Below are 23,328 nucleotides of genomic sequence, written 5' to 3' on the forward strand. Positions count from 1 at the left end.
GTCTCATTCCTGATTTTAAAGGAAATGCTTCTTGTATTTACCCTATTAGGATTTTATTTGTTCAGTTTTTTTAGATACTTGTTATCAAAAAATTATCTTTATTCCTAATTTAGAAATAGTTTTTAGCTTAGTGTTTAAATTTATCAAAGATGAATCTATTTCATCTATTGAGATGATTAGATGGTTTTTCTCTTTTAATCTGTTAATATAGTAAATTATATTTGCCATGGTTATTTAACCATTCCAAACAGGATAAACTCAACTTAAATATAGTATGTTATTTTGTTATTTTTTTAAATGATTTATTGGGGTGACAATTGTTAGTAAAATTACATAGACTTCAGGTGTACAATATAGTATGTTATTTTTAATGCCATGTTGGTATATTATTTGCTAAATTTTTTTTAGTGTTTTTGCATCTATATTTCTGAGTGAAATGGGCCCATAATTTTCCTTCTGGTAAACTCTTTGGTTGTGGAATCTGTATTGGGAGAGGAATGTACTGTAATCCAGCTTTAATATTTCTGCACAGAAAATTCCCTGAAAGCTCTTTTTTTTCCTGAAAGCTCATTTTTAATAAATTTAATAAATTTTAATGGATTCATGGCAGCTAATAAGGACTGCTTTTTTCCCCTAAGTACTTAAAAATCATCTAACTTAATTTTTTGTAGCATTTTTTCCTTGTAAATTGACATCATATTCACCCAAATGTAAACATTAAAATCTGTCTGGTTCCCTTTAAAAAGATCTGGATAAGTTTGCCGGGCTCTAATCCTCCAGCACCTTTCCCATTTCCTCAGAGTCAACTAACGATGGTGCCTTCGCACACCTGTGTGCCTTCGCCAGCACCTCACAACCTGGGAAGTAGCTCCTGAGAAACCCACGAGCCAGCTGGTGTGTGATGTAGGTTAGTGCATAGCATAGGAGGTTCCCAAGTTTCTTAGAAGAAAACAATGTTACATCAAAGATACAGGGCGAATGCACTATTGTTATCATTCAGGCAGAACTTTCTAGATTGGCTTCTAGACAGGAAACCCAAGGTGAGAGCATTTTTCAGCCAGGTGGCGCCACTCAGGAGCCAGTTGTCATTGCTATTATTGGCCGGCTTTCCCAGCCAGCAGGGCCCTGCTTCCATCAGCATACTCTGCTCATCCTCCCAGGTCTCCCTAGGGAGCTGTGGGCTCCAGGAACCCCTCAGAGCAGAGGTCCAGCTGTGAAGTTCAAAAGCAAGAAACCACCTGCGTCTGGTGCCCCCACCAGCACAGTATCACTGGCTCTGTTCCCTTCATCTTCTGGCTGCTTATCACCGCATGGCTTCCCTCCTGGCTCCCTCATGGAAAGGCCCCTTCTGCTGGCAAAGCTGAGGTAGGCTCTGCTTTGGATTAAACGCAGTGACTCTCTTTCTATAAGACGAAGGGGGTTCTGAGGGCTGGATCAGAGGGCTCATAAGATAAAGCGGCTGGTTACCTAAGAGAAAGGGTTTGTGCTTTCTCCTCTTGCCTCTTGTCTCTCCCGCTTTCCCTCCTTCCCCTCTAGAAGGAAAGAAACAAGGGAGAAAGGAAGGTAGGAAGGGAAGGGGGGAAATCCCCAAGCAAATAAACCCCACATCTTGAAATTTCTATGAAAACAGGAAGTAGATTCAGTTAGTCAGATTTGTGTGAGGAAACTGAGGCACCTCCAAGGATGAAAGGAAAACCTCGCTGTGTGGGTTGAAGCCAGTAACACTTGGCAGTCGGGTGGGACACCCCACTCCCTGGGCAGGGGGCTGCACCAGGCTGCTACACAGCATGGGCCTGTACCCCCTTCCCCGGGGCCTAATGCCCAGTCTCAGGGCTGTTTTGCACTTTATGACCCAGACTATTCCCCACCATGGGAGGACCTGTCATGGGCCCTGGTTTCCTGACTAGCCCCTGACTCCCTGACTGATAACTTTCCCCATCATCCCAGCCATGCCCTGTGGGCCTCTATTTCCTTCCAGGTGCTATTTATTGGTCTCTAACCAGACTTCATCAGGACAAAGGGGTGGGAAAGAGAATTGCCCAGTCTGTCCCAAAACATTTCTGTGATGTTTATTTTTTTCCCATTAGGATAGAAAGATACACAGGAAAAGTACAGGAAAGTTTTTAAAAAGAGAGTAATTACTCATAGCTCACTAAATCAGAGACATTAATATTTTCGGGAGCAATTATACCTCACTGGACATCTTTTACTTTTTTCCGATTTAAGAAGATACAGGTAAATATGTATGTATGGTGGTAGCTACCATTGTCGTCATGGCTACCATCCTTTGACCTGGGTGGGGCTCAGGCACAAGGCACGTGGCATCTAAGTCTCTGGGAAGGAAGGATTGACAAAGCCTCATCGGGTGCCAATGAGGAGGGCCGGATGAGGCCCAGTGGTCAATGCACAGGCAGAGAATGGAGGCCCCCCTCAGCTGCTGGCACATCTAATGTCACCGTAAACAGGTGGTGGATAATTCAGGCATGGGGGTGCCTCAGGACCCAAGGCCACATTCAGACATTCCTGTGGAAGGGAACCTGTCCTCCGCCTGCCACAGGGTCTCAGACCTGAAGGAGTAGGGGTGGGGGAAGGGGGCAAGGAGGTAAGGGACTGGCAATCGCGAGGACAGGCTTCCTCCCTAGGACTGCTGCAGGACAGGGCATAACAAAACGTCATCTAACTCAGGTGTGAGGGGCGCTGAGCTTGAGAACAATGGGGCGCGGTTCAGACTCTGAATTCAGCTTGGAGGGGGTCCTGTTGCACTGGTGCCCCAAGGGTGTTGCTAAACTGTGGACACCCCCCAACCCAGGACAGAACCTACCAAGCCCAGAGGGTAGGGCCTGGTGGGAGCCTGTGAAGGGGACTAAGGGTGAGGGTTAAAGTATTGCACTCGGCACTTATGAGAACTCATGTATCAGTTACACACACACACACACACAGATTGAATATCGTTGAATATGTATTAGAATAATCTTGTTGTGTTGGTTTTGGTCACATTAGTCATCTGTGCTCCCTTACAGTGTGTCTGCATAGCTTCTTGCACATCAGTATGTGCTCCCAGCTTTTTAAAAGTGGAAATGCCCTCCAGCCAGCCAGGAAAAGTGGCGTGTGCTCAGCACCCCTCATCTGAGCATCCAGGCTGGTCACCTAGATCTGTAAGACGAGAGCCTGGTTCAGACTTGTCCCCTGTACCAACAATGTTGTAAGAGATGAAATAACTGGGGACTTAGATTGCCCAGCGGCAAGATGAGAGACAGCCTAGATCACTCTAAGTAAGGGAGCTCCCCTTCCCTATTCAAGCACTTGGCCCACCAATGACTTCAACCTTAAAGGTGGTGACAGGGAACACTCAACCCAGCTGTCAAGGGCCCTTGGTTTGGGGCACACACAGTGTCATGAGAACTAGGGAAATGGCCCAGACCCTTCTAACCTAAGACAACTACCTGAACCTCAACCTTTCTTAGAAAATAAACCTCCCTTTCAAAAATAAATGCCAAAATATTAACATACAAGCACACAGGCTATTTCTCAAGGTGAAAGTCACGTTCTCAGTTGGATAGCTCTTCGTGTGTTCAGCATCGCCATGGGCTAGCTCAAATGTAGTTCTGCATGGACAGTTCTCTCCAAAGAGATGGCACATGTGCCTGAAGGTAGCTCTGTCTTGCCCAGTACTTAGCAGAACAGCCAGCACCTACAATCTCGATGTCGGCCAACTTGAGTCAGATTTCAAAAGCAGTAATGAGGGACCACAGCTTGCTTGGTTGTTAGAGCTTGAATGATTATTAGGGAATGAGTATTTATCCCATCATTCAGCCGTCCTTCCTCCTCCTGTCTCCCTCTCTTATTTCTCCCTCCTCCCTTCCCCCACCCATCTGCATCTGTGTACGTGTGTGTGCAAGCATGCATGTATGTGCATGAGCACACATAGTGTGTGCATGCGTGTGTGTGCAGGCATATATGTATGTGTGTGCATGGTGAGATGCTGGTGGGAGTCAGGGGACAAAAGATGTCTGTCTCACACACACCCTTTTCTTTCATTGTCCTGATCTTTTGTTTTTTCCCATCCCAACATCCATGCCTTTGACTATATTAGAGGCCCTGCCCTGTCCCTGCCCCAAAGACTCTTCCTGGTCAGGGGTTTGCTGGGGCAGGAATGGGTGGAAAAGGAGAACATGAGCCTGCGCCGGCTGCCCCCCCATTCCCACCCCGTGGAGACGGCCTCTTTGGGCTCCTGCTTCCCTTCCCTGCATCCTGGGACACTGGTCTCCAGCGAGCACGTTCCTGGGGCTGAAGTAAAGAAAAAGGAAGAGGATAATTGAGCTGTCCATCTCCAAACTTTCCTCCAGTGTTGATGAGGTATGAGGCCCTGCGACGTGCTGGACCTTCTGTTCTGCCATCTGTGCGGGGCTGACCACCCTCCTCCGCTGTGGTTTATCGTTTCGTCCCCTAAGCGTCAGGCTGGATGGAGTGTGGGTGTCCGAACAGCCTGTGGCGTGAACGAAAACCCACTTAAGAACCACATCCTGGTTCTTTCCCCCCACACCCCACTCACACCCCAGCTGCCTGAATTGGTCAGCAAGGTCCTCTGCCTGGGGACAGAGGGAGTCACGGTGACACCACTAACCTCAGAAACCCCTGTTCAACCCATTAAGGATAATTCTTAGAGAAACCATGGCATGTCTGTTCCATGGAGGCGCTTTGCTTAGTTCCAAAGCTGCTAATTAAAGACCCAAGCTGCTGCATAGGAGGGTTTTCTGTGCTGGGATTAGGCCAGGGTGAAGAGCAGGAGATAAAGTCAGAGAGCCTAGGCCTGTGTTGGGTGGGGGGGGGGTCACGGGTCTTCAATGACAGGCCAAGGAAATAAATAAACCTCCAAGGGCCCTTTAGTTTTCCCATTCAGCTGTTTTGTTGTTTTGATAAGAAAGGACTAAAGCCTCCTCATGATTTGTTGGGCAATTTGTAGACAAGGGGATAGACTCCAGAGCTGGAGCTAATGCCGCTCTCTATGGACAGTGAGCTTCTGTCTTGCATTAACTGGGGGCTAATTAATGTCTCTAAGGAGAGGCTTTCGGACTTCATGTGAATTGAAGGGTGACTCCAGCGGGCAGCTGTGATGGCAGTGATGACCTGGCTTTGGCCCATGCCAGCATTCCTAGGCCCTTCAGGATACAGGCAGTTTCCCCTCAAGCCAGGCCTTTGCTCTACAGCCCCTGTGAGGGTGAATAAACAGAGAAAGTCAAGTCCTGTACCCACCTGGAACATGCACACTGCTGGGCCTCTGAGAGGCGCCTACCAGTGCAACCTGCAAGATGGGTCTGCAGATCTCCCCAGGGACAGGCACCTCCTTGCCACAGGGGAGGCTGGCGTTTCCTGGCAAACTCAGAGTATCCACAGAGAGATGGCTAAGGGAATCCAGTCCCATGTCCGACCTATCATACCACACCCCGAGGCCCTGGGATGCGAAATGCAGGAATGAGCTTTGGAGAGAAGAGAAAAGGGCAAGAACTGAGGAAGGCAAATGGGAGGGGGAGGGGACAGGGAGGGTATCTCTGCTCTGTTCAGATGGGCAAGGCCAAGCCATTCCTTCAGGGAATGTCCCAAGGCTCCAGGACCTGCCATTTCCCTCACTTGTCACCTTCTTCAGCTAAGGCAGCCAGGCCAGCATTGCCTTTCCTTCCCACTCCCTGGGCAGAGGCAGCTCTGTCGGGAGACCTGCCTCCTCTCTGGGCAAGTGACCTTGGGTAAGTCACTTCCTTTCTCTGGGCTCAGTTCCCTTCCCCATTAAATGGTGGTGGGCTCATTGGTTGCTCTCACATACTGAAACCTTCGGTCTTGCTTGGTGGATTTTCGGATTCCTTCAAGGGCAGAGGACTTACCCCAAACATCTAGCAATCCCCTCCCCACCCCTGTGGGTACACTCTGTAAGGACCCACGCACTACCCATCAGGTGCCATCAACACTCACCAGCCTACATCACCGTCCCCAGTGCTATGCCGCTCTAGCCACCCTTCCCCTGTTCCTCCAGACGCCTTGCTGGTCTGGCAGTGCCCTTGGTCCACTCTGCCCTGACCGCCCCTTCCAAACCCACCTCTCTTCCCTCTCTCCCTTTACCTTGTTTTGTTTTTCTTCAAAACATGCTTCTCTACCAGATATCATCAAATCTGTGTGTTTGCTTGTCTGTCACTCCTTCCCTGGTGGCAGGTACAAGGTCTGTCCCGATGGCTGCCACACACAGTAAGTCCTCAACAAATAGCGTTGAACAGTAAATGCATGAGTGTGCTGCCTCCTGCCTTTGGACCCACAGCTTCCCCTCCCTGCTCTCCCTCCTCCAAGATCCAAGATTGTCACCTCTTCAAGGCTCCCATCCCCTGTCTTCCCTGAGCAGTGGCTCCCTGCTCAGAGCCCCCTTTGCCCTACTGCCTGCAGCATCAGGCTTCAACTGGCAAGCTTCCCTGCGGGTCATGGCAGTAGCCGTGCGCGGGATACAGGCGTGCTCCAAATGTCATACCCGGGGCCAAAGGTTCAGACGTAGTGGTTCAAAGAAAACCAAATGCAATGCGCATCAATGGCACAAAGGAAAAAATCTGCTCCTTCTCAAAGCCTCCAGCCCACAGAACTCCACTTGTCCCTTCCGGGTACCACAGATGCTTAGTGACAGCTGAGATTTGTCTTCCAGAAGCAGGAACCAGGGAGTATTTCTGGCCCAATTAAGCTTTCGTACTTGACAAGTAGGAAATGCAGCCTCACCTCCTTACGTTCTGAATGTGAGAAACATATGGGCTCCGGGCCATCTTGCTCCCTTCCTGCAGGTGCTACTCACCAAGGACAGTGTAGACACAGGTCACAGGTATGGAGACAGGTATGAGGAGGGTGTCTCTAAAATTATGTGGTCAGCTTGTGGCATGAACCACAGGCGATGGATACAAATATTGTTTTACAAACTATCAGTATTGGAAAATGAAGCAATTATCTCCATTTCAAAGGTGTGAGAACTCTTCGCTATTCTTACCAGCAATATCTGGTTTATAACACCCTGCTGCCAGGAATAAGATTCCTGTTCTTCCAGACATGGCAGATTTTACACTGTTTTAGCAGGAGATCAGATCTGAGTTGTGATCTCTGTTTAACCCTGGATGGGTAGGTCGATGAAAATACAGGTTCGATAGTCTGTTGAAGTGCACACATTTGAAAAACTCTTAAATAAAACATGTCAACTGTAATGTAAGTGGCCCATTTGAAAGAGGCCCAGCTGAGTGCAGCGAACGTCTGGCTCTCCTTGAGAAAGAAACCACAAGCAAGCAGCTTGTCCTCAGGGGGGAGAGAGCCTGCCCTTCCAGCCTCCTTGCCAGGGCTGGGCCCCACCCTGCCCTGATCAAGGGGGCCTGTCCTTGGCTTGTGGGTTTCCAGGTCTCTGGCGGAGGGGACCTTGCTCTGTCACTCCCAGCCTCAGCTGTGAAGAGCCCCGTCCCCGAGGCCTGAGCACTGTTGCTCAAGGTCAAAGGTCCCTCTCTGTGCCAACAGCCTCTTTCCTTTGTGTGGGCACTGGCCATGATGGACACGGGTCCTCCTCTGTCTTGGTCTCTCTGTGGGGGTGTATTCCTACAGGACAATGGACCAGTACAGTTAGGGGTGTCTCCATACAAGATAGGGGAGGGGTTGGTCTACGGGGAATGGGGAGGGGTGGTAATCTTATTTATTTGTGCTCCTTGTAGCACTTGATATGTGTTTGTGGTGTTCATTTATGAAACCTCAGTATCTAGCCCAATGTGTGGCTCACAGTAAGCTCCCAGGAGTTGCTAGAGTTGAATATAGGCATGGTCAGATTGGCAAGGGGAAAATGGTCAGCTTGGACCATCAGAGTCAAATCAATTACAATAATATTAGTTACCATTAATTAAGTGCTTCCTCTATGCCAGTTGCTTTACAGACTTCTTAAAAAACATTTTTTTATTTTTCAATTACAATTGACATACACTACTATATTAATTTCAGGTGTACAACATAGCGATTAGACATTTATATAACTTAGGAAGTGATCACCCTGATAAATCTAGTATCCAACCGACACCATACATAGTTATTACAATATTATTGACGGTATTCCCTATGCTGTGCTTTACATCCCTGTGACAATTTTGGAACTACCAATGTGTACCTCTTAATCCCTGCCCCCTTTTCACCCATTCCCCCCAACCTCCCTCCCATCTGGCAACCATCAAAATGTTCTCTGTATCTATGAATTTGTTTCTGTTTTGTTTGTTCTTTTATTTTGTGTTTTAGATTCCCATATAAGTGAAATCATATGGTATTAGTCACTCTGTCTGACTTATTTCACTTAGGATAACACCCTCTAGGTCTATCCATGTTGTTGCAGATGGCAAGATTTCATTCTTTTTTTATTGAGTAATATTCCATTGATATATGTACCACTTCTTCTGAAGAAGATAAACCCATTCATCTGTTGATGGACACTTAGGTTGCTTTTATAGACTTTTAACACACTAAATCCTTACAGGCCAACAATGAAAGAAATGTTATTGGCCCCATGTTTTAGATGCGGTTAAGCAAGGCTCAGAGGGGTTCAGCAACTTATCCAAGGTCACACAGCTTGTGACATAGCCAGTTTTCAAACTCAGGACAGTCTGACCACAGAACCTGAGTTCTTGACTGCTGTGTGCCTCTCTCCTTCATTCCCCTCCCCTCCTCTTCCAAAGAGCAAACAGGGGCAGGACTGGGAACCTGAGGTCAGCAACATGACCACACTCTGGCGAAGCCTGGAAGGGCTCTGGCTCCAGTGGAGCTGTCAGGCAAAGCAGCGGCTTCCGTGAAGGAGCCCTGTAATTGAGACTCGTTTGTCTATCCAACAGCATTTTGGCAGAACCAATCAAGACTGCTAACCAGCTAATGTGCACCCGTACAGCTGTACCTGTTGATAAAGTGTTGAAATACATTCACACAAGTTGGCAAAGAGCTGCAGCTCTGACATTTCCCTCCTAGGTCCCCTCATCCCGACTGCTCAGGAGCCCCCCTCTGGAACCCAGGAGCTTCCCCTGGTCCCACAACTCAAGGGTTAATGCCTGGCCCTGAACAAGACCTCCAGGCAGGCTTGGGCTTGGTCAGTGCTCGTCCATTCCTCTGTGTACCACCTTTTCATTATTTGGAAATTCCCCTTTGGGCCCCGCCCTCTCAGGGGCATTTCTGGTCTGAAAGGGCATCTCGAGCAGTCCTGGGCCCTGGGGTGAAGCAGTGCTCTTTACGCAGACCCCAGAGAGAAGCTACATCTGGGGGGTCAGGCTGAGGTAACACAGAAAGGATGGTGCTCAAGGCAGAGCGTTAGTCAGGGCAGCTGGCACTGCTCAGAGACCCCTAGAGCCGTGTGGGCAACACCCAAGCATGCCCGAACCAGCAGTGGAGCCCTAGTGAACCAGGATAGCTGAAAGCATGGTCCAGGGGAGAGTTCTACAGTGGCCCGGAAGGGTCCTGAAGCTCAGAAAATCCAAGTTTGTCCCACGCTGTGTGACCTTGGGAAAGTTGCTTAACCCCTCTGAGCCTTGCTTAACCTCATCTAAATGGGCTCTGAGTGTGGGTCTGTGGGGTGGGGTAAAGCAAGAGAGAGGGAAATAAACCTCAAAGACAGATGGAAGAATAAGAATAATTTGCTTAGAGGCTTGGAAGGTGAGTCAGAGCATGTGATTCCAGTCTAAAGATGTGACTATCACAAGGGTGACTGAGACCTACTCCAGGTGCAGGTATGTGCCCTGCAGGTGCTAAGGCTAGATGGGTAGCAGTCCAGGACCTGGATGCCCAAAACACCATAAAGAAGGTAGTTGTGCTGAGGAAAAGACACTTTGCTATCAGCAAGGACAGCACAGGTCCCTCTTCTTGCCCCCCAAAACTCCCAGCTTTGACTGAGTGTGTCTCCCATCCCCATGTTCTGAGTTAAAAGGAGATGAGATTTGATATCAGAGCACATACAAATGACAAAGCCCTGTAGGTTCCACTCTGCTCAATTCCGCCCTCCCAGGCCTGCTGCCAGCCTCATATTGCGTTAGTGTGCAGTTCAATGGATTTTTTATTACAGCTGGAATTAAATAACTGAAAGATGGATCCAGTAGGCTGAGGGAAAACAGAAGTTTAATCAAAGGAAATAACAGAGTCGATCTGGTTCTAGAATTGCAGGATGTACTGAGGCGCCCAGCAGGGCCTGGTGACGTCATCCCTCTCATACTTTCTCTTTGAGCCCCCCCAGCTTGTGCCCACGAGTACGGAACTTCAAAGGTGACTCACTCCCCACAGGTAGGAGACGCAGTGGGCTGGGCCACGGCCCGGCTCTGAGGGCCACTGTGGAGCTCAGGGAAAATCAAACCCAGGGTCTCCAACTATAGCAAAACGTGGCTGAAGGGTATTGTCCTTTTATTTTTCTCCTGCCCTGAGGTTCAAAGGGCAACAAACTGTGCTGAAAGGGATTGTAAATTATGCCTTGGGGTCCTCTAGTCTTGGATGTTGCCAGGATTTGTGTGGCAACAGGAAAGGGTATAGAAGGAGGGGGAGATAAAGAATGAGATTCTGGGACCCAGCTGGGCCTGGCCCCTGTAACTGGGGCAGCTAGAGGGTGGCAGGACCTGGACTGGACCTACGTGGGGTGCAGTCAGGAGGGACAAGGCTCAGGCCCACACCAGGGGAGGCCCAAGTGTGCGTGCTCAGAGGGCCAAAGACAGCGGCTAGATTAGAAGGCCCCTGCCCGCGTTTCCAGCTTCTCCATGCACCTTCTTTCTCGCTGACTGTGTTTCCTCCATCACCTTCCTGCCTCAGAACCTGTGCACATGCCATTCCCTCTCCTGAGAACACTCTCCTCTTCTACCTGAATAACCCCTGATCTTCCTCAGGCCTCACCCTCAGCATCACTTCTCAGGGAAGCCTTCCCCGGGCCCCTCAGACCTGTTCAGGTTCCCCTATAAAACATCACCACCCTTCAGATTTCCATGGTGCTGACCACCATTATAATGGTATGTTTAGTATCTTTCTGCCTTGCCACCTATAAGCTCCCCAGGAACTGGAACCAAGTCATTTTATTCTCCACTATTTCCCCAGTGCCTAGTGAAGCGTCTGGAATGTAGAAACGGCTGGACAACATTAGAAATGAAGCACTTGCGTCATACCTTAATAGGAATATTCCAAGAAAAGGCAGAGCCTGTTGTCAGGAAATCTAGGTAGGTCATCTCGACAGGGAGGGGATGGAGGCCAGGGCAGGGAGGGCTTCCAGAGGGCAGCGGGACTGCAGGCCCAGGGGTGTGCCGTCGGCCAGGAGCAAGGAAGGCCCAAATCCCAGGGGCCACTCATCCTGATGGGACTTAGGCTGCAAAAACAAGACCCAGTCTTCTTCTCCATCACCGTGTGACCTGGCAAGTCACTCAACCTCTGGAAGCCCTTGTTTTTTGTCTATAAGATGGGGATAAAAATTCCTACCTCACAGGGTTGCTATGAGGACTAGATAGATTCTGTAAGTGGCCGCTGGTGACTTTGCCTGAGCTGGCTTTGGTGACATCTCTATACTTATATCTGTATCTACCTCTATATCTCCATCTATGGACTTACATCTACATCCATGTATCTAGATCTATTTCTATATCTAGACTGTGATCTCTCTACTCCATGTCTTTTCCTCTATCTGAATCTCCCTCCGAGCCTGAGCTCTGAGCCCTGACCACTCAGAGGTGGTCCCAGGCAGCAGCTGGAGGTGACTTGGGTTCAGGAATTTGGACACATATTAACAGGATTGTCAGGACAGGCCTTCCTGGATAACATCTATGCTTCATCCCAGCTCCCAGATGCCCCAGACCCAATTAACTTGGCAGACTTAGGAGAGCACAGGACAGACTTGCAAATTCAATCCTGTAACTGGCTCCAAAGGGCACACTACCAACACCACTACCCGTGCCCCGGGGCTGTGTTCTGGGGAGAGCAGATGTGAAGCTTCCACTTAGCCACCTCTGGCATGCCAGGGTTTCAGGGTGTGCTATGTTATTAGACGAGTAACCCACCAGCTGATTCCAGGCCTTGTTCAACTTTAACAATAACTTTGGGTCTTTCTATAGGAGGTTCTGCAATGAAGGCTCACGACCCCACTCATCCCTTGAAAGAACATGAGTCTCTTCTTGGGAGGCAGCCAGAAAGAGTTGGGAGAGATTGTGTTTGGCTTCAGGCAGACAGCTAGTAAGTGGCAGACCCAGGATTCAACCTGGGTCTGCCACTTACTAGCTGTGTGATCCTGGTCAAGCTGCTCAACCTCTCTGAGCCTTGGTTGCTTGTCTGAGTCATGGGGTGACAAGACCATCTCAGAGGGCTGAGGGGAGAATCAAATGAGAAAGTGCCTGTAAAGTGCCTGCTCCACAGATGTCCATTCTCTCCCTTAGTCCAGCTCAAGGCCGTCAGAGTTGCCAGCAAAGGAAGGTGCATCTCCCTTTTGTTCACTGTGCTGCAGAGCTAATGAGCTGGGACACTCCTGAGAAACTTTGCCATCGCCTTGGGATTGCCTAGAGGTGGCCCTGACAGGGAAAGCCTTCTGGCTTCTGCTAGCCAATGTCACAATGTCCCCAGGGTGGGAGCAGAGATGGTATTTCATTTCTTGCAGGTTCTAACTTCCCGACATGAGACTCCAACGACAGAACACCATCCGGGGTCCCAGGAAAGGCTCTGAGACTGGGGCAGCAGCTCTCATAGCCCCTGAGAGCATGGGCTGCTCAGAACCATCAGGAGATGAGGGGGAAGCCAGGAAACCCCGGTCTGAAGACTAAGAAGTGTGCTTCCTCCCAAACGTGACTACAGGTGTTTATCCCGTCTTTCTCCAAAAATCCCACTAAAATGAAAGCACGTGCACATTTTGAAAGTATAAACCCAAAGACTGGGAGACTAGAACAGGAGACAATTTTAGATAAGAGATTTTGACAAAGTTTAGAAGACAGAAAGCAGATGGAGGAGGAAAATTAGCAGAGGAAGATATAAGCTAAAGTGCCTGCGGAGGAGGTCCCAGCTGAGAAGCAAACCAATTTGCCCACGGGAAACCTGAGACATGCAGGACTTGGATGCAACAAATACAGAGAGCTGTGGGCAAACGTGGGCTGAGAGGAGGAGGTTTGTGTGGAAGTCCATACGGCTGGAGACCCCCAGAGTCTCTCCTTTGCCCCATTCAACTGGGCAGCTGATATTCCTCCTCTGCCCCTACCCAGGCAAGAAGCCCAAGGCTGTTCTCTGGTGACGCAGACAGCTCTGAACTTGGAGCTACCAGGCAAAGTAAGGGATGGGGTGAGATTCAGGGCTGCAGTCTGAGCACTTCATGGTGGATCTCTGAGTCCCATTTTCTAGTCCTGCTACATGCACCCTACCCCCAAGCAAGTGATTACAGGATTCTCCTCTCCAGTAGCTGACTTACCCTAGAGAAAAAAAAACAAACATCAAAATACTGACATTTGGCGATGTCCCATGTTTGATGCCACACCCAAGCATCCAGAGCTTCCAATGGAGCCTCTCGGAAGTAGGAAGAGACAGTCAAGGATTAACAGATAGTTGAGGGAAGACTCCAACATGAAAAAGAGATCACAACAACGGCAGTGCTTCGTGGCTGTCAGAGCATCCAAGACAGTGCAAGGCCCGGAAAACAAATTGAAAAGAATTCTAATATGAATTCTCAGAGAAAAAAGAGAAAATTTTGCCCTTTATAGAAAAGGAAATAATCAGAGAACAAAAAAGAACTCTTGGACATTAAAAAACTATAATGTTGGAAGTAAAAATTCAATAAAGGGAAACCTGCCCGAAAAGAAAACTAAAAATCGAAGAGGAAAAAACAGGACAAACGAGAGAAGAAGATTAAAGAAGCAAAGAGACAACCAAGAAAACAGGTGGGAGGAAATTATTTTTAAAATATTATACAAGAAATATTCCTGGGACAGAAAGGCATGAATTTCCACATTGAAAGGACCAATGGAGGGCCCATCATTACAAACGAAAAAGACCTACACCAATTTTAAAATTGAACACCAAAGATAGAAGATCTAAAAAGCTTCTAGAGAGCTACCATGGGACACAATGAGAGAAGCAGGAGTCAAAATGGCACTGATTTCTCAGCAGCAACACTAGAAATAATGCCTTCAACATTCCCGGAGGGAAAAGTTATTTTCAACTTGAGATTCTGTATGCATTCCCTGTCAGTAAGTGTTACATTTTTCAGACATAAACAGACTCTAACAAATTGACCTCCCATGCACCCTGTCTTAAAAAAATCTGCTGGAGGATGTGCTCCACCAAAACTAGGCTGTAAACCAACAAAGAAGACAGAGACTCAGGAAAAGCAGAGCAGTGAATGCAAGTCCCTGGATGACAGCTGTGCAGCAGACGTAGAGAGCAAGTTGTATAGTTTGGCGTAGGGGTGAGATCTGTTCCAAGAGGGAGACCCCCAGGGGAAAAAATGGGATCAATGCTTTAAATGATAGGTCTCACCATTCAGAAATCTTATAGACGTTTGCCAGAACTGAAGGAGCAACTAGGGAAAAACTAAGGCAACATACATAGAAAACTGGGTAAGTTTAAAATAAGGTAATTATTAATCCCAGGATAAAGAAAGAAAGGAAATATAATCACTGCATACTACTTGGTCTGCCATAAACAATATTTACACAGTGATAATAATTAAACACTGCCTACTAATATTAATTAAAAATACCGAAGCCATTATCCTGGGAAGGTAGGAAGAGGGAAGTGGATAGAAAGAGAACAAATCCTTGTCTGCCATAACAGGGTGTCAATATATAATTTCTAAATTTAATAAATCAAGGAAAGCAATATAAGCACGTTACTTAGAAATATGGAGATAAATTCCAGATGAAACAGCTCAAAGAGTGTATTCGTTTTCTATTGCTATATAATAAATCACCAGCTGAAACTTAGCAGCGTAAAACAACACATGTCTATTATCTCACAGTTGCCAGGCGTCTGGGGTCCAGGCAGGAATCCTCAGCAAAGTCTCACTAGGCCAAAGTCACGGCCTCAGCTGGACAGCGTTCTCACCTGAAGGCTGGACTGAGGAAGAATCGTCTTCCAAACTCATTCAGGTTGCTGGCTGAATTCATTTCATTGTGGTTGAGTGACTCAGAGCCCCAGCTTTCTATCGGCTGTTAGCTAGAGACTACCCTCAGGCCTATATGCCATCGGAGGTCCCTAGAAGCCACCCGCAGGTCCTTGCCATGTGGGCTTCTCCGACATGGCTGCTGATTTTATCCAGGCCACAAGGAGAGCCTGTCACTCCAGCCTGCGAAGATGGAGTCTTATATAACATAGTGTAATGGTGACAGTAGTATCCCAGCACCTTTGCCAGAAAAGTCATGCTCTCAAGGGGTGTGAATGCCAGAAAGCCAGGGTCATTGGGACCACCCTAAATTCCATCCACCACAAAGAGGTTATGAAACTTTTTTTTTTAATAAGTAATGCAAAATGCATAAATGCACCCATTTCCTAGCCAACCAGTTTTCTTCCCTGGGAGACAACGAATATAACCAGTTTCTCTTATAACTTAACCAGTGAATCTACGTATATAACACACGTGCACATACACACGTCTCTCCTCACTCCCTCAGCTCTCTGCTCAAATGTATCAGACCCTCCCTGTGCACTCTGTGAAAATGGTGACACACATGTATCTTTTCTTCCTGTTTTTGCACCACCGGTAGCAGGCTACAAAAACTCATGCACACCCCACTTTTTGTGTTCAATACAAAGGGTGCTCAAAAAATGTATATGCATTTTAAGAAAGGAAAAAAAATGTATTAAAATTGTAATACTCAATATATACTGATAACAAAAGATGAATACAAGTCATGTGTATACATTTTTTGGGCACCCCCCGGGTATATCTTGAGATCATTTTATGTTTGTACATAGAGATTCCTCATGTCTTTCTCCTGCTGCACAGTGTTCATTGACTATATCATTGACCTCTAGACGTGGAGGTCATTTCCAATCTTTTCTAATGAAAACAACTCTGTGATAAATATCTCCAAAGGGAGGTCATTTTGCTGATAGTAATTTTTGCCTCTGAGTCCCTCTTTTGCTCACCCTCACCTTTCTTGGCCCTTCTTCCTCTAACTTCAATTTTTTCTTAGTTACAATCGCTTCTCCTTTCCTTTTTCTCACCAACAGGAAAGGTCAGCGAGCTTATGTTTTCATTACAAGCCTTGTAATCTCACTTGATTTTTTAAACTATGTGCACATATTACTTTGATAACTATGAAAAAGGGCCATGTGATCTCCTCAGGGGGTGAGGCTGGCTACCTGGGGAACCCCTCTTGTTCTCATCACCGTTAGAACAAGCTTCCAAGTCCCTTTTGAGCTGCCAGTGCCCACTCCCACTCAGGTTCCATTCTTTTCATTTCTCAGTATTTATTGAGCATCTGCTATGTGCCAGGCACTTGGAAGTTGGGGCTTCAGAGAAAAATAACACTTCTCCCTTTTGGCAAAAGATCCTACTAACATATGAGAGCCGATGTGAACACAGTTTCTCCCAGACATTCAGGAGACAAATGGGCTTCCAGCCCCCTCAGCTGAGAGCAGGAAATGCATCAGCAGTGCCCACCTCCCAGCTCAGGGGTTTTGGAATTTGTTTGGTGTTAAGGTCCTACTTTCCAGTAGGTCTGAGGGGCAGCCCCAGGCAACTGTATTCTACCCTTATCTCAGTTACCCACCCCTTCTGGACCTCCATCAGCACCTTCTGGAACACTGCCAGCCCCCTCGAGATCCCCGTTCATCTAACTATCAACTCTCACCCATGAAAAGGCAAGACTAGAGAGACCCTCTATGTCTCCCTCTTTTGCTCACCCTCACCTTTCTTGGCCCTTCTTCCTCTAACTTCAATTTTTTCTTAGTTACAATCGCTTCTCCTTTCCTTTTTCTCACCCAGTGATTATCTTGGCTTTCGCTCTGTCCGAGTGTCCAAGGGGGCTGAGATGCTGTGACCCTCCATCGGCCATCTCCCTTTGACCCAGTGAACAACAGAGTCTGGCATTGGTGGCAATGAGGTAAGCACACGTCTGTTCTTACTAGGGCAAGAATTAGGCCTTCGTGCTTAGTTTTCTGCCTCCGTTTCCCCCCAGCGATGCATCACGATGAACTTAATCATCATCAGAGTGACATTTACTGAGCATCTCCTGGGTGTCAGACCATTTCATCCTCATAGGAACCCTAGAAGGCGGTGTTGCTATTGTCCCTACTTTATAGATAGAGGAAACCTGGTACAGGAAACCAAACTGCTGAGAGATATACGTAATCTGCCTGCGGTCACACAGCTCCTAAGTGGCAGAGCTGGTATTTAAACCTGGATCTGCTTGTTTCCAGGACCAGGACTCTTAACCCCTGTGTCGTGAGGCTCATCCTCCAAACGTGTGACGAACATATTTTCTGGTTTCTTTCTATTGGGCATTGGCCTCATGAGTGACCCACAGTGACCTCCATCCAGCAGTCATAATGGTCTGGGTGCAGTTTTCCCATGCGTTAAAGATCCCCTTAATTCTGCTACCAGATAACCCACATTTCTTCAGCTTGGCTGTAAGGACTTGAGACATTTCACCAAAAGATTTGCTAAAATCAGGGCTACATTGCAACATGAGCTTTCGTCAAGGCTTTACCTCCCAGGGCTCCCTGAAGTCTTAAACCAACGCAAACCACGCAAGCTCCCCACAGCACCCCAAGGCTTGCCTGTGCTGTCCTATTTGGCAGGAGGGCCTGGCCCTCAGTTGGGAGCTCTTCTGCCCCCCTGAAAGCCAGAGCGAAAAAGGCGGGTGGTGTTTAGAAGTGAAAGTCGGTGGTGGGAGGAGGCAGAGGGTGAAGTGTGATGGCTGCTGCCAAGTGGCAGAAGTGAGAAGATTAAAATGGATCTGGAAGGTAGCTGGTTCAGTGGTGATAAAATGTGCTCTTTCATCAGCCCAGGGCGGCAGCCTGGAAGACAGATCGGGGCCTGGGTTCCTCCCTACCCACCCTTCCTCCTCCTCTGAAGCAGGGCTTGCAAACTGGAGCCTGCAGGCATCAGGCCAAACCCTAAATAGGGGAGGGTCCTGTAGGAGCTGCGATAAATGAATTACATGTAAAGTAATTTACATCTGGAACACCGTCAGAACGCCCTCATTGATAGCTCTCATTATTCATTATTATTAGAGGAGCAGCTATGACTCAGCTCCAGATGCTCCAGACTGTCCTTTAGCACAGTGGACACGGAGATGCTGGATTTTCCCGTTTATCAAAGTAATTGGGAATCTGGATTTTTGTTTGAATTCTTCCAATTTTTCCACATGAGCAACTAATGCAATTAGAACAAAAAATGCACGTGTGGACCAGATGGAATCAGCCTGCAGTTCCCACTGAGGCCTGCATGCTCTGCTCTGGAGCCCCCCCCGGCAGAAGCTCTGTGACAGGGATCCTGTGACCCCTGGGAATGAGGAACCTGGCAGTGGCCTCCAAGCCTCCCTGTGACCCGCACTGCTCCACTCGCTCCACTGCTCCACTCGCACAGACTTCAGAAGCACGCAGGGGATGTTGCAGCCCCAGCTGAGCCCTGGAGCCTAACAAGGGGCCAGCCACCCTTCCAGCCTGGCAAGGAGCGCAGCAGAGTTGAACTGTGTGGTAGGCTTGATAGTGGCTCCTGCAGATGTCTCCAAGAAGCCCAGTGTCCACGTGCAGCTCCCAGCACTGAGCAGCTCTGCCTCACGTAGCGGAGAGAGCAGCAGGAGCGGGCCATGCAGCATTAGCATCTCCTGGCCTCTTCCCTGGGCTTCTGTCTCCTCTGAGCAAAACAGGCTTAAATTGGATCAGCTCCCTTCCACTTCTCACCTTCTCTGATGAGAACCTCCCCTTGAGGTTTGGCCCTCTGTCTTAGAATCGTGACTGTAGTGGGTGCCATTATTCATGGAGGGTGGCTGTGGTCACAGCAGATATGTCAAAGCATAAACAAAGGAAGAGGGGCACAGCTTTAAAGGGCCCCAGAGAACTCCCACATCTGTATCTGCCAGTAACTTCCCTCATGTCAAAGGGACAGAAGTGACCCCTGAGGCTGCCTGGCAGCCTGTCCCTGAACCATGGATGGGCTGGGATGGAACATCTCCCAAGAGGTACAGTTGTCCTTCTCTCAGCTCCTTTTGACCTTAGTTCTCAGTGAGAGGGGGTTGCCTCCTCTAGAACCTTCCCTTGTGTCCTTTCTCTCTAATGTTCTTCCCTGGGGGAATTGTGCTGATGTTTTTATGTAAGGGAATATCCCATCGTCATCATTACATTTCATTGTTTTTTACAGCTTTATTGAGGTTTAATTGACATACAGTCCATATCGGGGGTGCCAAAAGAATGTATACACATTTTAACAAAGGAAAAAACTATTGAAATTGTAATACAATGAATGACACTAGCATTCATTCGATTAATGCCATCTTTTGAGTGAACGTCATACTACACATTGCTACCGTAATTCAATTCAACTTCAAAAAGTAATACATAGATAACATCTTTTAAAATGTGTACATGTTTTTGGCACCCCCGGTATTTAAAGTAACCAGTTTGATAAATTTTGACACATATACCCACCCATGAGACCATCAGTACAATCTAGATAGTGAACATATCCATTGCTCCAAAAGTTTCCTTGGGACCCTTTATAATGGGGTTCCCTCCTCTTTCCCCATCCACAGGCAACCCCTGAGCTTTCTATCACCTGAGACCAGTTTGCATTTTCCAGAGTTTTACATAAATGTAATCTTCTAGTCTGTAGGTTTTTGATATGGCTTCTTTCACTCAGAATAATTTTTTTGAGATTCCTCCACATAGCTGCTTGTATCAGTAATTCATTCCTCTTTATTGCTGAGTGGTACTCTATTAGATGAACATAATTAGTTTTTATTAAACTCTTCCTATATGCCAGACACTGTACCAGTTAGCCAGTTAGTTCGTGTATGTTACCTCTTTCAATCCTCAAATCCATCCACAGAGAAGAAGTGTGAGCTCCACTTTACAATTGAGGCAAGCAAGGCTCAGAGAAGTTCAGTATTTTTCCACAGGTCACATAGCAGGTAAGTGGAAGAGCCAGGATTTGAACTTAAGTCTCACTCCACTGAGCTTTGCTGCTTGTGCAGCTTTCCGTCTGAGGTTCTGTCCATCCCAGGTCTCCCAGCCTCCTCAGCAGGAAGATGCCTTTGACCTTCTCTTCCAGCCCCACCCCACATGCTCTGGAGCACAGTGGCAAAGAGCCTGGCTACCTTGGCTCCCTGTGGGGCTCTTTGCACATTGGATGTGGAGGGGAGGAGATCAAAGGAAGAGGCAGGAGCACTTAGAGGCATGAGGCCCTCTGCCCTGCACCCCCCACACCACCCCCACTGTTTGCAGAAGAAGGTTTTGAATAGACTCAACTTGTTTCTGTGCTGAGATGGAACAGCTCCCTGAGCCTATCAATAGAACAAGGCAGAAGGGTAATGGGGGGGGGGGGGGGGGGAGGCAGATTGCAGGGGTGGGTGGAGCGGCTCCTCAGCCCTGCTCTGGGTGGTGGTGAGAGACACTGCTGCTGCAAGTGCCATCGCTTCCCTTTCCCCTGTATCCCCTCAGCCTGCTTGAACTGAGCTTCTTCATTCACAGTCACGTTTTCCGTGTTCCCAGATATCCTGCAAAGGCCTCTGGGAGTGAGGTTACAGGGCGAATGAGCACAAGGGACAAGCTTGTCCCTTCGGGCCTCAGGCTCCCACCTGGGAATCCCGGAGAGCAAGCTCTGGCCTCAAGGCGACCTCTCCAAGGGGCCTGCAGAAATGCAGGGACCACTGTCACAGGAGTCCATGTGCTTAGTGACTTACACCCCACCCACCTGCCTCCACTGGAACTATGCAGCCTACGGGTCTGGCACCTTCCAGCTGTCCCTCTCTCCTTGCTCCTTCTTTGGGGAAGAGTGAGTTCCCTTTTCCCAAAACAAAAACCTCTTGATTCTGCTTCCCCTCCACACAGCTTCTTCTCTATTATCAAGCCGCCCCACCCACCCCTGCAATCCTCAGAAGGCCTCCCTGTTCCCAGGAACCGGTGAAACTCCCCAACAGTCCTCTCCCACAAGCCTCTTTTGGAGCAGGCACCCTGCATGTAATTCCCCGTCAGAAAAGCATCGTGCCTGTTAGGCTGTCAGCCCCACGGGCAGGGCCTCGCCCACCCTGTTCCTGTCATTTTTCCCATCATCCAGCGCAGTGCCTGCATCCAGCAGATGCTCGGTGAGTAATTGATTTCTTGAAATAAAGTTTTAAAACTTACAAAACTAAACAATGTATTCTTTGGAGATATGCATATTTAGTAAAACTATAAGGAAAAGCAAAAGAATCGTACACTCAAAATCAGGATAGTGGTCACTCCCATGAGGATGGCTGTTATAAGACAAAAAAAAAACAAAAAACAGAGAATAGCCAACTGTCAATCTGGATGTGGAGAAATTGGGACCCTTTTTGCATTGCTCGTGAGAATGCAAAACGGTACAGCTGCTGTGGAAAATCATATGGCAGTACCTCAAAATATTAAAGATAGAATTACATTTGATGCAGCCATTCCACTTCTGGGTATATACATAAAAGAATTGAAAGCAGGAACTCAGATATTTGTATGCCAAAGTTCACAGCAGCATTCTTCACAATAGCCAAAAAGTGGAAACAACCCAAATGTCCATCAACAGGTGAACGGAGGAACAAAATGTGGTATACAAAAACAATGGAATGTCATTCAGTCTTTAAAAGGAAGGAAATTCTGACACACACTACAACTGGATCAACCTGGAAGACATTATGCTGAGTAAAAGAAGCCAGTCACAGAAGGACAAATGTTGTGTTGATCAAATTCACAAGAGACAAAAAGTAGAATAGACAAATATATGGTGATGGAAGGAGAACTGACTCTGGGTGGTGAACACACAATGGGATTTATAGATGATGTAATACAGAATTGTACACCTGAAATCTATGTAATTTTACTAACAATTGTCACCGCAATAAAATAAAATAAAAAAAGTAGAATAGAGGTTACCAGGGGCTGGGGAAGGGAGAAATGGGGAGTTATTAGCTCCAGTTTGAGATAATGAAAAAGTTCTGGAGGTGGATGGGAGCGATGGTTACACAGCATGGTGAATGTGCTTAATGCCTCTGAACTATACACTTAGAAATGGTTATAATCGTAAGTTTTATGTTGTGTATATTGTACCACATTTTTTTAAAAAACAAGATGATGGTCACCACAGGGGGAGGGAGAGGGTTATATAAAGGCTACAAGTGTGCTGGTGGCAGGTACATATACTTGTTTAGATCATTGCCTGTATCCAGCCACACCTGCCTCCCCTGAAACCACATATGTAGGCTACGTATCTTATTTCACAGATTGCAATGCACACATTTTAGAAACTGAATCTCTCTGAAATTGGGATGCATCATCTCACAATCAATGTGGTAAGAAAAAAAATAAGCTTGTGCCATGGTTTGTTTGGTAGGCTGTTATTTTTCTCTGTGGTACATATAATAACGATGCTTCTAAAAATCAATGGTACCTTAGAGGTAGACAAAATACAGGACGTATATTTGTAAGTCAAAATATATCATAATACATTTTAAATAACAGCTTTATTGAGGTATAGTTCACATACAAAACAATTGGATTAGGCAGAAAGAGGAGATGAGAGAATGGGGGCAGTGGTGTACTGGTAAGTGTTCATCAATCAGCCAGCTCTCCAAGGAAAAACATCCCTAGTTGCACATTTTGTCATTTCTGTGGTGTAAATACTCCACCTTGAGAGATTTCAAACTACCAACTTGATGTGGGAGTTGGAAGAGATGCATGCATTCTGCCTTCAGGAGCCAGCATGAGCCGGCTCCAACACAACGTTGGTGGAATGAGAGGGAGGTCTGAGGATGTCTTTCCCACTTCCTCCCACCCTCCGTCCTGGCAGGGGCTGTCTTTCCCCAGGAGTGCAGCTCTAGCCCACAGAGCCTCTCAGACCACTCTATCTCTCACCAGACGCCGATCTACCATTCCCTCCTCCTACCTCTGCAGGTTGGCAAGGGCTGGTTTCTGTGTGCCTCATTACTCCTAGTTAATTTCCTTTCCCTGCTCCCTGTTCTTTACTAATGCTTCTCAAAGTCCCTATGGAATGCACCTCCTCTTTCCCATGGGACCCGGGCTCATACAGGAGGGTTTCCCTTTTTTATAGAATGCACAGGGAAAGCCTTTCCGACACTGTAACACTGAAGCAGAGAATGAGGGAGTGAGAAGTGACTTGTGTGTTGGTCTGCTGCCCCC

The 23,328-nt window shown here is 47.6% G+C and overlaps 1 long non-coding RNA gene across 1 annotated transcript; it reads left to right on the forward strand.

Annotated features, from left to right (window-relative positions):
• Positions 1-1,161: 1,161 nt before the first annotated feature.
• LOC141567834 (uncharacterized) lies at positions 1,162-22,005 on the forward strand. The gene is made up of 3 exons (XR_012490697.2): positions 1,162-1,365; positions 16,946-17,063; positions 20,674-22,005. It is a non-coding gene; the product is annotated as an uncharacterized LOC141567834 (long non-coding RNA).
• The last annotated feature ends 1,323 nt before the right edge of the window (positions 22,006-23,328 follow it).

The sequence above is a fragment of the Rhinolophus sinicus genome, chromosome 6 (assembly GCF_057876585.1).
Source record: "Rhinolophus sinicus isolate RSI-liver-muscle chromosome 6, RSI-T2T, whole genome shotgun sequence".
Lineage (NCBI taxonomy): Eukaryota > Metazoa > Chordata > Mammalia > Chiroptera > Rhinolophidae > Rhinolophus > Rhinolophus sinicus.